This window comes from Phytophthora cinnamomi (assembly GCF_018691715.1).
Source record: "Phytophthora cinnamomi strain GKB4 chromosome Unknown Contig78, whole genome shotgun sequence".
Classification (NCBI taxonomy): Eukaryota; Oomycota; class Peronosporomycetes; order Peronosporales; family Peronosporaceae; genus Phytophthora; species Phytophthora cinnamomi.
In genome coordinates, this window is record NW_027151011.1 from 150,104 (window position 1) to 166,191 (window position 16,088).

Below are 16,088 nucleotides of genomic sequence, written 5' to 3' on the forward strand. Positions count from 1 at the left end.
ACATCTACTGTAAATAAATTTGGACCCTCACCGAAATCAGAGGTGTCATTTTCCTATGATGTCTTGTGTTCCTCCACAACTAAAGTTGGGCAGCACCAATGTGTTGACTGGGCTTCAAGTTGGAGTGCTGCCAGAGGGGCATGAGTTGTTGGCTGGGATGCTAAGGGGCCCGTAGTTTGTGTCAGCGAAAGCCACCAAACGCGTCCCGAAGCCAGTCGTTTGTTGCTGACACTAGTGTGGTGTGGTTAACCTCAGTTTTTACGTCATCCCGCGATGCCATCGATGACACAATTGCGGGGTTCAGCCAGTGGCACTTTTACGATATTTATTGTCAATAATTGGGTCAATATTAAATTGTAGTGGAGGCCGTAAGGTCCAGTAATAAAAATTTATATTGAAAAAAGTGATTATTTATTGTATTGCACTATTTTTTTCCGACCTCTGCTACGTAGCAGCCCAACATCGAACGACACCGCAAGAGCGAAACATCAGACAAATCGTCAAAGTATCGCATCAATACATGCAGTCTCGTATCCTTATACTGAATGCTTCACTGTAACGCGATGCAAATCACGGATAGAGTGTTGTGGAAAACTTCTGCGATCAAACCAGCTCCTTGGACCCTGTAATCATTTTTTTATTTTGCTTTGGAGAGTGTTCATGCTTTAATTTGGGATACTTTCAAAGAGGCTGGATAGGTAGGTTCATGTCTGAAGATATCGTTTACCTAGACACGCCCGTCAGCAATATGAGTAGGTCCGACTTTAAACAATGACATAATGCTATCATCCAGATTATCTAGTGATGGAGCCAATGTACGTACAAACTGAGCGGGTATTGCTATGGACACCAAGAAAGTGCTCAAGGAGCACCACATACTGCCGGACGCCCCAAAGTGACAGACAGCTGTGATGCTGATTCATTCGATGTGGGACACTAGATGGCACGTAACTGGGATGAGGATCCTTCGGGTCCCGAGGTATCACCGGTGTGACATGCTCCCTTCGACGTCATTCGTGATAAACACAATCGACTTTATTGCAATTGGTCTTTACACTCTTAATCCTGCATTAACGGGTTGTGTCATTTTATGAGAAATTGTCTTTGTCTCCACTCCTTAGCAGATTTAAGTGACACAAAAGCACGACAAGTCCTCGAGTCGTTGTGGTATTTCCACGAAAAACTGATTTGTATGCACCAAGACATCAGCTAGGAAGTAGTCAAGTACAGGGGGATTAAGCCATTTCGGAATAGCCTACACCGGCGACACTACCACGAGGAAATACGGGTGCTGAAGAGCGTTCTATGGCTATGCTGTACTACATACAGATCATACACCGTTTTAAAGCCGATGTTCGGTCCAGATGTCGGTGCTCTCACACGCACTGATAGTTTTAAATTTACTGGCACTGTATAACTTCAACTGCCGTTGAGTTTTGTTAGAAAGGCAAAACAAGATTTGAAGTGACTTGAGAAATCGTAAGTCGGTGAACCTACGACCATCGGACAGGATCTGATTGGACAAAACGTTTGGCTATTTAGTTTTGTGTCAGATTGATGAGCCGCCGCTGCTGTTGGAGTCGCAGACGAGAGCTGGTCGCTGTGCGGGTTCAAGGTCGCCGTCGGACGCGATAGTGGACGACGAGGAGCTCAAGATAAAAGACAAGGATGTGGCGATTCGGGCTCCAAAATCAGGGGATAGCCCCGAGGGTAGACCTTGATCTCAGACCACTCAGCTCAGAATCTGAGATCAGATCTCAGATCTCAAGCTGGGTGAGGCGTGTGTTCCTCACTCTTGCAATCCCTTGCCATGGTTCTTCCTCAGGCTACGCTGTGGGCCCAGACTTGCGTCAGCCACACCAGCTGCCTCCGGACTCGAACGTTCTCAGGTGCCCCCCCCCCAGACGAAGCTTGCTCCTTGCTTGGAAGGCCCTTGTACGCACGAGCGAAGTCCGCTGTGCCCCGTTTTCTTGAATATATACACGTCCACTCCACACACACTTAGTCCACTTCTCTTCTCAGGCCCTTGGACTCTGGGCCTTAACAGCCTCGTCCTTGCTCAGCGACTCCGGCTTCGAGTCGCTTCCAGTTTCGACACTTCCTCCGGCGGCTCAGACTGAGAGCCGCACAACGGTCTTCACTCGCCCCTCAGACCTGAGTGGCCCCGACAGTTGGCTCGGCTCGAGTCCGTCTTGATCCAGGGTTCTCGCTGTGTACCCTGGGACTTCCGCGCACAACGCCTTGATGTAGGCGACACAGCGAAGCTGGGTACCACTATCCCAGACTATTCGCGCCACACGGATGCGGCTAGCAACCCCAGAAACCACTATCCCAGGTGTTGCTCTGCCAAACGCTCAGAGCGGAGCACCTTCCGCCCGAAAATATGAAGCACCGCCAGGAAACCAGCCAACCAGCAAACAAAACCAGTAAAACCAATGTCCCGCGTGTGGAGATACAACAACGAAGGCAAACTGGGCCGAAACACGAAAAGGCTTGGTTGTTGAACTTGAATTTATTTGGAGTTAGCTGAGCTTGGCCGTAGAACAGTCGTAGCGACTCCACTTGGCCTTGCGCGAGCAGCCGGGGGCAGGGAGTTGGTTGGTCCCTGTGAACAACACGCCTGTCAGCGCAAGACGAACTCCGCAGCGTGCGGTCTTCGGGGAAAACAAACTCTGATTGATTATCATGCACATGCACATACAAAGGGCCTATCAAGTAAGGGTGCACACATCTCCTGGGTACACCTTGAACAAGGGTGAAATACCCACTAAGCTACTGGCTTGGCGGCGCTCGTGAATGCGCGTCACTGCTTTGGCGTCCTTCCATTGGCCTGTCTGGGTCAGTCATCACTTGATTACACTGATTACACTGATTACTCTTGGGTGGAAATCAGGATATCCTGATTACGCCAGGATCTTGTGGCCGGGATTGGTCGGACTTGGTCTGTCATCACTTGATTAAACTGATTACTCTGGGTACAAATCAGGTGTAATCCAGATGACGCCAAGATCCTGTGGCTCCAATTGGCCCATATCCAAAAGCAACTGGTCAGGCCGAATCTTGTGTGCCAGACACCAGGTGCCGAAAAGCCACAACGGGGCGATCCTTCAGAGCGACCCTCCAAACGGCAACCACCAACTTCAAAGAGCAACTACCGCACGGCAATGTAGCCACTTCGCATACGAACCACGAAGTCGCATCCCAGGTCCTGCAGCCACACCGCAGACTCTCAGTCACGTCCTAGGCTCAAAGCGGCGGCCGTCTTTCACCTGTAGTGGGTCTAACTTGACTCACTACTTTAGCTTTCACGTTGCGCTACGTGTATGAGGAAGCGTAAGTACTTAGTAATTACTTCAGTTGATTCTATTTGAATACACAAATATAATTTACTTTAGATAAGACTTCAAGTAGCTAGTTTAAGGTAAAATGAGAACTTATTGTTTGTAAATTGATCTTCCTCCTCAATCTGCTAAAAATATTTATCATCTATGAAAGGGGTTGGCAGCGGCTGGCTATCAGAGACCCGCTAATATGCATGTCTCTGATTGGTAGAAAGATGCTGCTTTCTACCAATAGGATCTTTGGGTAGGTGTGAACCACTCATTGGGTGGCCCACTTCAATGTATCCATTGGTGTGGCATACACCAAGGTGAGGAAGTATCTAAAATTTTAACAGATATCCTATCTGTTAAATTCACAAGTGGCTTGTAGCCACTTGTACGTGTAACCCCGTTACACCAACCCCCCTTAAGGTTAGATGCGCGGGGTCTCCGCACGTCAATCTTCGGAATTGACCATTCGTCAATTCTCCGCGTTTGGAGAAGAAATCCGCGCTCATTCAATAATGACCGCGCCTCAGAGAAGAAGACTTCAAAGTCGGTGGGGAGTCATCTCTCCATCGACGACTACTTCGAACGCCAGAAAGCGAAGTACGGCATCGTCGTCGACTTCGACGACGACGGTGAAGACATGGAGGGCGAGGAGGACTCGCCCTCAAAGCGTAAAGACTCAGTGTCGAGCGAATCACTCGACAATCATGCCAAGAACATTCGCTCGCGTGAAGGGGACGAATCGGACGCTTCGACTTCGAAGCGTTCGCGAACTGAGAGCGATACCCCACTCGCTTCCGCTGGGGCTCTCAGTACTTCGCGCGCTGCTGCTGCAGCGCGTGATTTCAAAGATCAAGGCTCTCCGCGCGCTGCAGACGCAGCGCGCGATCCGTGGTTGCTGTCCGCGTCCGAGATCTCGGACCGGTGTGGGAACTCGGTACCTCCGAATGAGGTGCCGTTATATGTATGCAGCGCCATCAAAGATGACGCCGTGGCTGCCGAGTTGCACTTTGATGCGGAGACGCATCAAAGGCGCGATTATTACATCGGACTCTTCCATGAGCTCCGATGGTTTCAAAGCAAGAAGACATCTTCTCGCAGCAAAGTGTCCGAGTGGCAGGCACTTTGTCAACGTTGGAATGCTTTTGTTGAGAGCTTCAACACGAAGCCGAATGCTTACCGTGATCGGATTAAGCAAGCGCGTGATCGCTTCGAGACATACTCGAAGCGTGGAAAGTTGGAGCAACTTCATGTTGCTGCGGAGGCGGCTAACGTGCCGTGCACTGTGCCCGAGGTCTATCCGTGCGCGAAGTGTTTCCCAGGCGCGGTGCGCTTGAGCGACTGCGACTTGAACGGGTACACGTCGTTCCGTGTGCCCGAAAGTCTCAAAGAGCTCCCTGCTAAATTCTTAGCACGTGAGGGTTCGGGCGTTAGCGATGATCGCAGCGCTCGTATTACTTCCGCTGCGCCAGCGCGTACTGCTCTTCGTACGCCCTCACCCTTTCCGGAACGTCCTCCAGCAAGACGTTCCGCGGCTCCCATGTATCTTGATGGGGAGGAAATCCTCTCCAACGAATACGAAAACGAGCCCCTTGAGGGTTCGTTTTCGGGATACTATGGTCAACAATCCGCTCAACAATCCAGCGGGTTGAGCCGCGGGCGTCACGGATCGGCGGTGGCGGGGGTGGGAACACGCCCCGGGTATGATCAGCCCCGGGCTGATCAGTACACGTCTCTCCACGACCGGGTGACCGCCGTGGAGCGTCTGCAGGGCGCTGAGTTCGCCGCCCTGAAACAGGAGCTGGCGAACCAGAAGGCCCAAGTCGCGGCGGTCTCGCAGACCGCCTCGAATATCCAGGTCGAGCTGGGGACCCAGATGAAGGGGTTGCTCCAGCGCGTCCGCGCGCTGGAGGGGAGGCTGCTCGTCGCCGAGGCCAAGGCTTCCGCTTCTGCCTCGGCTCCTGCCGAGGCTTCGGGTCAGCCGAGCTAGGTGGCTCGTGCTGCAGGTACGTCCGACGTAAAATGTCTGATGGAGGCGCATGCTAGACGGTATGTCTAGCGTGTAAGCGTTGCCGTGCCGTGCCAACACAGTGAACGGCCCGATGAAGCGCGGAGCAAGCTTGCTTGCTCCGAAATCGGAAACTGAACGTCTAGGCAGGTTTTGAGTAGATAACAAAACGAATGAATCCACTTTGAATTCATTTGTGTTGCCCCTGCCAATATTATCGGCGTTCAGCTTCTGTTGATCAACAGAAGCTGCTATTGCATCTTGGACAAACCGAATCACAGCTTGTCTTTTGGTGATGAAGGCGATTGCATCCGAGCTGAAGTCATTCAGCTCGCTCTCCGCAAGAGGCCCAGCCTCCGCGTGGTTCTCCATTGTTGCAGCTGACACTGTGCAAGTGTCAGCGGTTTTCTGCGGCTGCTGTATTGCAGTCGTAGATCGTCCCCCACTTAAAGTGGGAGCCATCACTCCGAGTAAAATCGGTAAACGTGGATGCCGCATGGCATTCACGTAGAACGGTGTATGCCCGGTCGAGACATGCACTGAGTTATTGATGGCAAACTCTGCCATCGATAAGCACTCGCTCCAGTATTGGAACGAGTGAGCGTAGCTCTTCAACATATCGACGAGCACGCGATTCACGCGCTCGGTTTGGCCGTCCGTCTGCGGATGATCCGCAGTCGACATTGAAAGTTGGCTCCCAGGAAGTGTAAACACTTCTTGCCACAGGTGCGCTGTGAAGCGCGGGTCTCTTTCCGACACAATGTCGGTCGGCATGCCATGGTGTTTGAACACCATGTCGACGAACAGACGGGCCGTCTGCTTCGCGGTCACCTCTGCCGGCACCACAGCAAGATGTACCATCTTGCTGAAGCGGTCGACGAAGACCACAACACCGGTGTTCCCTCCGCCGTCCGGGGGAAGACCAAAGATGAAGTCCAATGACATGGACTTCCAACACTCCGACGGGGTCGGTGGTGATTCCAATGGAGCCTGCGCGAATGGCGCATGAGTTACACGTTGGCACACCTCGCAAGCACGGACGTACTTGCGCACCCACTTGTACTGGTGGTGCCAGTAGAAGTCACGCGTGAGAAGGACGTATGTCTTCTCACGTCCGAGATGTCCCGCAGACGGGGCACCGTGATATTCGTACATGATCCTGAGTCGCAGGTCATGGTCGTTTGGCACGCCAACGCGGTCCGCGTTGTCGTTGACGGCATTGTAAAGAAGCAGTCCGTCGTGCACTCGATATCGGTGTGCACGCGCACGAAGGTGCTTGGGCAACTTCTGACGAGCCTTGTCAGAAGGTGTTGTGCCATAGGCCAGCAAGAGCATCGTGTCCGCGTCGTGCGCGTATGCGGCCTTCACGTCGTCCAACAGAGACGATGTGGGTTTACTCGATCGCATGGCGTCAATGGCAATGACGTCAGCAACTTCTGCATAATCCGGCCGACGTGATAACCTGTCGGCCACTACATTCAATCTTCCGGGTTTGTATTCGACCCGGAAGTTATACTCCGCAAAGAATGAGAGCCATCTCGCCATTCTTTGCGATACGTGTGGCGACTTCACTGCGGTGCGCAGTGATGCATGGTCGGTGTAGACCACAAATGGTCTACATCCAAGCAAATACACTCGGAACTTTGCGAGTGCGTACCTCATGGCAAGGAGTTCCTTGTCATGCACCGGATAGTTGCGCTCAGCTGGCTTCAGCTGACGCGATTGGTAGTAGACGACACGATCACGGCCCTCGTGATCGTGCTGCATTAACGCGCATCCGATCGCGAAATCGGATGCGTCACACACTACGTGAAATGGGCGATCTTGGTCAGCCACTGCCAAGATCGGCGCCTCAGTCAAGCCCCGCTTGACTGCATCGAATGCCTTTTGGTAATCGGTTGTCCAATTCCACACAGCTTCTTTCTTAAGAACCTGTGACAGCGGGCGGATCTTGCCCGCGTAGTCCTCCACGTACTTGCACAAGTACGTGGCCAAGCCAAGGAACTGCCTCAGCTCCTTGACACTTGAAGGTGTAGGCCATTCATTGATCACTCTGACCTTTTCCGGGTCAGGGCGAACACCACTCTTCCCTGCGAGACACCCGAGGACGGGTATCTCGCTCGCCCCGAAGATACACTTCTTCAGGTTCGCGTAGAGCTTATGCTTTCACATAAGCTCAAGTAGTTTCCGGAGATGCACACGGTGCATCTCAATGTCGGTCTTTTCGTCCACAGCCCGGCTGTGGATGAACACATCATCGAAGTAGCTCGTCGCGCACCGAGCGCAACAAGTGCGTCACGCACCTGTTGAAAGTCGCAGGGGCGTTCTTAAGCCCCTGCGGCATTACTAGCCATTACCAGAGCAGGCGTGCTCACTGCCGTGAGAGGGATATCGCTCTCTCGCATTAGGATCTGATAGAATCCATCTCGCAAGTCGACAGCACTATAAATGGTGCTCCCGGTCATCGAATCGATGATAACATCTTTTCGCGGTATCGGCGTCTGTGCCGGTACCATCGCATCGTTCAGCTTGTTATACGCATGCCGTTCTTTCGCTGTTCGAAAGAACGCAGACCTGCTCGATGCGTCCATCGTCCAAGTCGCGTGTGAAGTGCTTCCAGCTCATGGCTGGAAGCGAAGTCAACTCCGACGCCGTCGTCGGAGGTTTAGCGAGTCCCATTTCGCGATACTGGAATCCAGTATCGGTGCGCGTCAAGACGCTTAGCGTCTCGACGTCCGGCGTCACCGCCTCAGTCAGCCCAGCAGACGGTTCTCGTGGCGTCTCGGTCCCGGACCGAGACTTGCGCAGCGTTCTTCGCATGCGCCGTCTTCTTGTTGTGCGGAGCCCGGCTCCGCACAGTTGTTCGTCTGGTCCATGCCCGGCCGTGGACAGTTGTTCGCCGGCGGACCCTGCCCGCGGGCGCGCAATATCAAGCCCAGCTTGATCAGATGGCGCTTGGTGCAACCCGGCTACACGACAGCATGCAAATTGCGTCAGTGCGGTACGTTTGCAACCGTCCGCACTGTTTGCAGCGTCAACTCCCGGAGTTGACACGCCTTTGTCACCTCGACGCCAGTTATTGGCGGAGACCCTCATCACCGAGGGAATCGTCGACTCCCGGAGTCGACGCGTGGTCGTCGACCCGACCTCTTCGGATCAGAGACTGTCCCATGAGTGTTGGTTCCCGGAACCGACGCATCCTCATCTTCCGACGTCGGCAGCACCGCCAACGTGGATTCCTCTTGTGCGCATCCTCGCGCACCCCTTGGGCACTCCGGGACAGCGGCATTAAGTGCTGTCTCGACTGGCGATTCGCGCGCACCTGTTGGTGCGTGCGCTGCGGTAACAGGGCCATCGCTCTCTGTTCCGCAGTCGCGACCGAAGCGCACGAGCGTGCGCTTCTTCCAGTCTATCACCGGATCATGCCGTGCAAGCCGCGGCATGCCCATAACAACGTCGAACTTATCGCCCAGGTCCAGGACGATAAAGTGTTCGACAAACACCCGTTGTTTGTACGAGAAGCGCACGTTCACGACGCGCTTCGCGGTCTTCACGATGGCACCTGTTGCCAATCGAACTTCCAGAAGACTTCGAGGTACCTTTACCTCCTCGAAGTCAAGACTCGGTAAACTCCGCAGTCGAACAAAGTTGTTCGACGCGCCTGAATCTACCAATGCTCGAATAGAGTCACTTGCTCTCCCTTCAAAAGATGACTAGGTTCGGCCTGTCAACTTGTTTCTTGCAGCGGGAGCTGGTCTCACTGGGGGCTGCAGTCCTCAGTGTCGCGTGCCCGATGTCGGCACGCGCGACTGCATTACCAGTAGGGCGCCCCGCCCCTACTGGATGTTCGCGTTTTTTGTTGGTCCGCGGCGATGCCTAACATCGCCACGACGGCCACCTCCAGGGGGCATGGGAGCTGTGCACTCCCGTGCAAAGTGACCGATCCTTCCGCAACGGAAGCATCGCACGTTGCCTCCCTGCTGCTGGTAACCAGCAGCCGTTGCGTTCGAGAGGTCCATTGGTTCTGGACCTCCCGTGCTCGCTACCGGGCGCGGTTGCGGCCTCGGCACATTTGCATGGAGTTTAGCCTGCCGCAGGCTAAACGCTTCTTGCATGGCAAGGGTGATTGCAGCTTCGAGAGTACTCGGGTACTCTCGGAAGAGATAGGTCTTCACAGGCCCATCTCTAAGTCCCTTCATGAACGTGACGACCTTGGTCGCCTCGTCTATCGGGTTGGTCACGATATTTGAGACCAAGTACCGTGCGCACTGCGCGTAAGCATGGACGTCATGCTTACCCTGCTGAAGGTCGAGGAACTCTGCCCTCGACCATAACTCGTTTTGCGGGGGCTCAAACGCTTGTTTGAGCTCCTCTTTGAACACTTCGTACGTGCTGAAGCACGTAGGATCGGAGAGTCGGCGCCCACACGCCCAACTCCTTGCGCGTCCGCCAAGGCAGGACATGGCGAATGCGACCTTCGACAGCGGGTCGACGATGCGTCGAGCCGCTATGGCAGTGTCGGGCTCGACAAGCCATCGGAGGAGAGCCTCGCCCTCTCTTCCCACGTAATTGCTTACGCTCAATTTCAGTGATTGAGCACGCGGTGTCGTCCCTGACGACGCCGTCATTGAGGAAGCAACATCCCGCGGCTCCTTCATGATGAATCCTAGAGCTGTAACGGGGTTACATGCACAAGTGGCTTGTAGCCACTTGTGATTTTAACAGATAATATATCTGTTAAAATTTTAGATACTTCCTCACATTGGTGTAAGTCACACTAATGGATATATTGAAGTGGGCCACCACAACGAGTGGTCCACACCTACCCAAAGATCCTATTGGTAGAAAGCAGCATCTTTCTACCAATCAGAGACATGCATATTAGCGGGGCTCTGACAGCCAGCCGCTGCCAACCCCTTTCATAGATGATAAATATTTTTTAGCAGATTTAGGAGGAAGATCAATTTACAAACAATACAGTTCTCATTTTACCTTAAACTAGCTACTTGAAGTCTTATCTGATTTAAATTATATTTGTGTATTCAAATATAATTACCTCAAGTAATTACGAAGTACTTACGCTTCCTCATACACGTTGCGCAACGTGTAAGCAAAAGTAGTGAGTCAAGTTAGACCCACTACACTTTTGACGTCACTCTCAGGTCCCAGATCTGCTGGTACTCCAATCTGTTAGGTACCCGATCTGGGATCTGGGATCTGAGACTTAAGCAACCATGTGACGCCAAATCACATATCCAAACGACCAAAGCTCAGTTCTTTGCCCAGGGTCCGATTCAAGGCCTGGAACCCCAGATCTGCGGCCGCCGAAGGCGCTCAAGACGACGGAGAGGTACCCGGCAGAACAGGCGGGAGGCTGCCATTTTCTAATCGTGTTCTGTACTATTATCAATGCTTCCCAGAGAACTGCTGTGCAAGACCAGGTACGGTGATCTAACGCTGAAGCTGGCACAAGTGTTTTTTTATTTACTAACCCCAAGCAATGGTACACACAAGAGCTATGTGCCTAGGGGTCTATGCTTGGAAAGTCAAACGCTTGAGGCAGCAAGTGAAATATACCTCCCCATGTATAGTAGCGTCGTGTAGCAACCGACGCTAGAGTTGGTGGTTCCGTAGGATTATTGCGGCGCAGTCCCACCTCATCAAACAAGGATTTTATCGCCTCTCGAAGAAATTCTCTGGTGATGTTGCCAGCTGCAACACCCTTTTTCTCAAATGTGTTCCATTCTTTTGTCCAACATTTCAGGGAGAGCATCGATTGACTGCTGGTGCTGATCGAGTTTTTGTTTTAGAGTTCGACGTGTGGAGGGATCCCTGTCGGCCTCATCCGCTGAGATTCGCCCAGCTCTAGCTTTTCGTGTAGCTTATTAAGGAGACTGGAGCTAGTGAATATGGATGTCGACAGCAGCGGGTTATGCGGTGGGAGCTTTGATGTAAAATATTGAGCATGATAGACCAGTGATGCGAGGCAAAGTTGCGGAACGCCCTTAAAGCCGGACTCTTCGGCTAGACCTGGGAACATTTTCCGCACGCTACATTCACAGCTTTGTCGGCCTTGTCACGGAAGGCTGTCGTGCCTTCGATTTATCGAATGAATGCGATCCTGGAGCCACTATAGTAAATTGCAATCATGGAATTCGCAAATCCCTGAATACATAGGCCAAACGGCCTACGATTTACCGACTTCCCTGACTTGTAGTGGACACCCCACTTACCGGCACGGTGTACCAGGCAAAAAAAGTCTCTGCCTTTTTTGGTTACCGGTATGCATACCGAATGAGGGTCGATTTGAAATATTATTAGCATCTGCACCCCCTGCGTCTCTCGCTCCCTAGCGCTGGGCCATGGCGGACGACGACGGCTGTGGCGAGGCCGGTAAAACCGAAATCGCCCAGGTGTAAGGTGGCCAATCCGGAGAAGTGGTTGTAGGCACTTCTCAGGAAGGTAAACCCTTGAACGCAGTCCCTTAAGCCTTAAACGCAGGTTACGGGGGACCGCGGACGAGGGTGGCGTGTCACCTTGTGAGTCCCTGTCGGTGTCGTTTATCTTCGGGGAGCCTGGATAGGTCACCAGGTGAGTTGTTTGATGGTTTGAAAGCTTTGACCAGTCGGGTGTAACGTTCACTGACTTGAACGCACTATCCAAATGGTCGGGAGGTTGAAGCAGTGCAGGAACCAGGGTTGCTACCACGAGTTAGAACCCCAGTATACACCCTTCCAGATAACCAATACAAATGCAGAGTTATACACACACAAATAGCCGCCACTTATTCTTAGACCCTCGGGCGGTGGGTCGTACACCAGTCAACTATCGACGTTCCAGGTACTGGTCAACCTGAACCGCACTTCCTTCACCCGCACCACTCTCCGAAGAGATATATACACGAACCAAATACAATCGCTCCTTGTACGGAGTCGATCAGACTATTCCCGGGGATGACTGCCAACTAACCACCCGAGATAACCTTGTGAACATGAAATGGGTAGCCACTCTTACCTACATGCAGTGGGCCCAACTGGGATATGGAATACGCGGATCACTTAGGCGCCGGAGCCACCGATTCCCACGTAAATGGACTTGAGTATGTGGGGAGCTCCACGCTGACCTTGTCCTTGGTGATCAGCGGACCCGATTCCTGGCTGGCACCTGCTTCCACTTGCGCAGTAGGGGGTAAAACGAACTCTCTGTTTGTTATCTGCTACACTATTGCTCGGGGTATGTAAAGGTATTCTTCTTTGGTGTTCTTCTATGTTCATCGTCGTGCGTCTGGCGAAAAGCTTGTCTTGATTATACTTGGGATAGTTGTCTTGACTTGAATATACCATCCGTTTTTGCCTTGACTTGATTATATCCAACTTGGCTTGATTATACTGGCCAGCTGTTGTCGTCGACGCTTCCGGGCTGGATCTTGCACAGCTTCAAGGTGTGTATCTTTGTGTGTGACTGGCTTCTCGGGGGCTTCGTACACAACTGCGAGCAAGGTTCCACGAGTCCGCGCATACTTGATACTGAGCTTCATAGTCACGTCCTTTAACGCAAGTGTATCCGAGATCTGCGTTCAAGTATAACTTGCACTCAGGGGCTTTTGCTTGCCTGAGGTTCTGCGGTCAAAGGCAAGATAACTCCACTCGGTAGCGTGACGCTTGTCTGGGCTTGTTTCGGGTGGCCAGCGGTCTGGGCACTGTGCACTTGTCTTCACGGGAGTCTCTGATCTCCGGGTGCACGAAATCTGTGTGCGTTCAAAAACCTAGGCGAGGCGGGGCACCATACAATACGTTCGTGCAGGCGTTTTCGACGTTCCTCTTTGTATCAACCCGCTTAAGGACGGGGGCGGCTTGGACGGAGATCCGTGTTCAGGGTTTCTCGTCTCAACGCGGTCTTCCAAGCCTAAAGGGGCCATCCTAGGTCTCTTCGCACTTCGTTCCGCGGAACACAGCCAAATTCCGGCTCGGAGCTTGTCGCACGATTCACAGCCGGGTCCGAGGACAATCCTAGCCGATCAAAATGGCGGATTTAGCCAAGTCACCGACCGGGTCAGTAACCAATGGGTGGCTATCAGGAAAATCCTTTTCAGCCTCGTGTCACGGCTCCTCCGTGCGCGTGGCCGTGCGCATACGGCCGCTTATCGGGCGCGAGAAGGTGGTGAGCTGCGACGAGTGCGTGTCCGTGGGGACGCTCCGGCATGTCTGGTCGCTGGGGGACATCGCCGAACGAGTGGCAATCAGATTCACAATACTTGTACCAAACCGGTAAATTTGTATCTAAATGATTATAGCAGAACTCATATGCCGAGGCGACAGCTGGCTCAAAATACTGCAATTTCATTGGCCGCTCTTGTATGCAGTTGTCCACTACAAGCCAGGGAAGTCAGTAATAGAAAACGCCATATAACTTACTTACGAAAGCACGAGAATGTTCATTCCTGAATTGCCAGTCCTATACCCTCTTTGAACTAAAAAAATTGAAGATGCCAAAGTTTCTCAGCGGTATCTGTAGTGAAATTATATTAATCGCTGTTAATAATACTTAATGTCGCAAGACGAAGCACGTACACTCTGTTTGTGCTTCATGACCACTCGTTGTTGAACGCAATTGTTAGTTGACAGGTCCTCCCATAAGTTGTCCCGTAAGCCGTCCTGTAAGTAACCAATAGGGTTGCAGTTATGGAGGTGTGACTGTATCTCACGTAAGTTCCGCTATAACCATTTAGATACAAATTCACCGGTTTGGTACCAGTATTGTAACACTCCTGCTCGCCACCTGCTCGCCACCTGCTCGCCACCTGCTCGCCGCTACAAGCGACGAACGTCCTTGACGGCAAGCGAAAAGCTTGTCGTAGCCTCCGCGAGTAGCTTCGAGCTCACTCGGGCACCGAGAAGTTCGAGCTGCGAGAATCGGACCGAGTCACCGTTGCTTGATGGATTCGCTCGGCTTCGACTGGAGGATTACGCGGTACAGTAGCCGTCAATCATGTTTGGACAGGCGCATGTTCATTAATCCTCTGTCACGGTTACTTTATCTACAACGTAAAGTGAAACAATGATAATAAGTCACATTTGTATAGTATAATCAAGTTGCTGCAACATAATTTGTTGACACGCGTTCCTACTCCAGACTGGGGGGCATTAAACCGGGACTAGCTCCAGACTAGATCCAGGCTAATAGAGCGGGTCAGGTCATGGTGTGTCCCCGTTATTTTAATTACTAATAATTTACTATTAAAGTAGTAGCCTAGAGCATGAGCTAGCTTGAAAAGCAAGTGGAAACCAGCAGCTTCACAGCTACTTAAAACAATACAATATTCTTTTCCGAAGTACACCGCTGAATAACTGTGTTGATGTTCGAGGACGACTTGTAGTAACTGGTATCTGTGAAGGATTCATTAGGGCGACATGAAACATGCTACGTGACGGATTCATTTTTCATACATCTCGCACCGACAATTAACAGATAACAACTCAACCACCCAAAGGATGCATTGAGATGTGCGACAAGATAAAGCTAAGATTACATATATATACATTGGTCCTTCGTCATTTCTAACCCTTGTACTGTACTTGTTTGTGAACATGAATGCGCGGAGACAGCGTGTACTTCGGAGTACACCCTCCACTTGCTTCACCATTTATCTTCCTCTCCGTCGTCCTTGTTCTGGTCGCTCTCAGCTGGATTACCACTCGTACATGCCGTCCGAGTTCTGTAAATTGGGGCCGTACGTTGTGAGCAGCACGTTGAAGCGCTTCTCTGTAACGCACTGCGTTATATATTACTGGTTTTGTAATTTATTACGGAGCACGTAATTTATATTTGTTGTGGTACGTATTACGTACGGGACGGCTTACAGGACGAAGTTTACGGGGCGACCCGTAAAAAAATTGCATTTCAACAAGGAGTGGCCATGAAGTGAGTAGCTAGTCTAGAGTACAAGAGAGTACGGACTTCAACCCCTTACTTCCCGGAGCTTTTTACGAGGGTAATTTTTTGCTCTATCCCATATACTATTATATAGCGTTTTGTATACCGACTCTTTTAAGTACGGAGAGGGTTGGGGAGGGCAGGATCGGGTACTGGGTGTATAGTTAAGACAATTTCCTACATAACGTCGTCCTATGTATGCTAATTGATTTCCTTGCAACCTTATGTAGGCGACGTTAACATAACAAATGTACTGTTTATCGGGCCGTTCAATTTTTGAAACGTTGCACATGTCGAGCAACTCTTTATGACCAATGGCAAGAAGCAAATGTTGTTGTTTCAATTGATTGCAAGTAGCCAGGCTACACGTAAAAAGAACAAATTCCTACTCATCTTCCTCCGCCACTCCCTCGCTGTCGTCATTTGCGTTTGTGTCACCACCACCGCCATCTCCGACACCACGGACACCTCTGCCGTTATCATCACCGCCACCAGATTCCTGAGCCCGACGTCTACGCTTCTTGCCTGGTCGTGACGGTGGTGGGCGCTCTCGCGTCTTGTGTGCATCCAAAAGCATCGGCGGAATTGCGTTTCCGTTTTTCCACTCGATGTGCCAAATGCAAAAGCAAGTATCTCTGCCCTCCCGTCCAACATTGCATAGATATTTTCTGCATCACCACAACACAGTAAGCCAACCAGTCTCTACATGTAACAATAGAATGCACGTACCGTCGGTTTCCGTTAGAACATTCAAAGCAGAAGTATTTAGTGAATTTTCGAGGCTGGACTTTGAACAAGGCGCACACCTTGCACGACCG